We start from the raw sequence: 2,409 nt of genomic DNA, 5'->3' as shown, positions 1-2,409 counted from the left end.
CTGTAGTTCTTATCTAGTAATTTGTGATAATTATCAATAATTTTTAAATCAGAGCTTAACTAATTGGCCAAAGTGCCTTGTCCTGAAATTGAGAGATTTCAAAAACAAAGTTTTAAGCAAGATTTTAAGCAATCTCCGGAAGATGGTGAACGACAGGGAAGCCTGGCTTGCTGCAGTCCATGAAGTCACAAAGAGTCGGACTGAGTGACTGAACAACAATAACAAGAACAAAATAAACAATAATGATGATGCTTCATGCAGCAGTTTAGTAAAATAATACCTGGACTGAAAGTCAGTCCTCAGGAACTGATTCCTGCTTCTGATATATCCCTGGTTTGTGAGTTGGTAAGGTTGTTAATGTCTGTATCTGGTTTTTCTTTTTTAAAATGTGTACAGTTTGGTCTTTTTTACATAGCACTGAGGATCAATGAAGATACATGATATAAAGTTTTCTTAAACACAAGTAGGTATCATAATTATGAACATAATTCTCATTATGCATTGAAAGTCTGTATCTATATTTTTAAAAATTTTAATTGTATATTTAACTTACCCTTTTATATATTAATACTATCTATCATATATCTTTCCATTCATTCATCTATCCCAGCATCTTCCTTGTGAATTAAAACAAAGGATGATATTTGGTTACTTAGGAATACTATGCTTGCCTGTATTAATGCCAGTGTCAGCATCAGGCAACTCACAGAGGATTTGAGATAGAGTCATATACTGAACATCTAAGGCAATACAGAAATAACACTTCTTGTGATGAAAAGGAGTTCCACACGTCTTTAAAAGGCAGATGAATGATTATGTTCCATATGATCTAATAAAAACATTTACATCTGTTAAACATATATCTTTTATAAATTCTGGCAGAACCAAATACAATTCAAAAACAGTTATATTAGTATATAATTGCCTTATTTTCTGATGCATATTGTGTGCTATTATTTCAGAAAACATTCCAGGCAAAATCATATTTATCTTAAATAAATATATCCTGTATATTTTCAATACACTGAGACAAGTTACCACAATAATTTAAAAACCACATATGGTTGAGAAAAATGCCAAAGGGGAAATTAATTTTGATTTTGGTGGTGTGTTTCCTGAGCTGGAACCAAATCCTGAATTGCTGGTGGCATTCACATCTCTTCATTACTGCCATTAGCAATTCTTTATCTACTTCTGGAGTCTATAAAAGCTTAGTGTATCAGAGAGAGGCCAAATTCATATATAACTCCTGATACTGTATTATGAAAATGATTCATTAATAAGCAACACGCAGACCTCTCTGAACTGTGGAGTCCAAATCAATTCATAGAAGACATTTCTCAATCTTTTCTCTTTTCAGGTTCTCTTATTTTGAATATATTCACAGTAAAATCATGGCTATTGTAATTTTATAGCATGTTTCAAGCTGAGAACATGGTGTCAACTTACTTATCATATAATCATATTCTGCATTCTGATTCTCAGGTGGCTTTCACATTTTTTTGATTGAGAGCAACTATAAGAAATGCAACTAAAAGCAACGAGTTTATATCCTCACATAGTACACATGCCACCCTCCTTTGCAACAAACATGCATAGATACAGAAACAAATATTTGAAATAATACATTGACTTATTATTACAAATTTTAGTTGTATTTTCTCCTATTCTGTGTCCTTGTAAAATACTGGTCATCAAGTAAATTGACTTAATATTCCACCAACCTGCAGCTAGAAAAAACTGCCTTATTGGTGCTTCTCAAAACTACTTGGAGTTCTGAGTTTGGCAACAGTACACTAAAACTGCAACAATCAGAGATTAGCATGGTGCCTGGGCAAGGATGACAAACAAATTTGTAAAGAATTTCATATTTTTTAAAAGTCATTTCGGGAAGTGTCCAATCATGGATGGATGGACAAGCAAAATATTACACACACAAACAATAGAAAATAATTCAGCCTTTAACAGGAAGAAAATGCTGGCTCATACTACAACATGAAGGACTATGGGAAACATGCTAAATGGAATAAGCCAGTCACAAAAGAACAAATACTGTATGATTCTGCCTGTATAAAATAACTAGAGTAACCAAATTCATAGTGGCTGGAAATGGAATAATAGCTGCCCAGGGGCTGGGAGAAGGGCAAATGAAGGTATAGAGTTTCAGTTCTGCAAGATGAGAAGAGTTCTAGATATGGATGGTAAAATGTTTGCATCAAAATGTGAATGTGCTTAATACCAGTAAATTTTACATTTAAAAATTGTTAAAATGGTAAGTTTTATGTATATTTTACCACAGTTACAAAAAAGTCACTAGAAAAAACAAACTTTACTGATATCCTTCAGATTTTTTGACTCAGAGGTGGGACCCTGTATCTGGGAATTTTTAAGAGCTATCTGGGTAAATTT

General features: G+C 32.9%; 1 pseudogene; it reads left to right on the top strand.

The window, feature by feature from the left end:
- The first annotated feature begins 1,774 nt into the window (after positions 1 to 1,774).
- Positions 1,775 to 1,875, top strand: LOC147379569 (U6 spliceosomal RNA; annotated as a pseudogene).
- The last annotated feature ends 534 nt before the right edge of the window (positions 1,876 to 2,409 follow it).

Source organism: Bos grunniens, chromosome 1, assembly GCF_055505025.1.
Source record: "Bos grunniens cultivar Pamir isolate PY7600 chromosome 1, Bosgru_T2T1.0, whole genome shotgun sequence".
NCBI lineage: Eukaryota > Metazoa > Chordata > Mammalia > Artiodactyla > Bovidae > Bos > Bos grunniens.
Note: the sequence above shows the minus strand (reverse complement) of the source record. Positions and strands in the feature narration are given on the sequence as shown.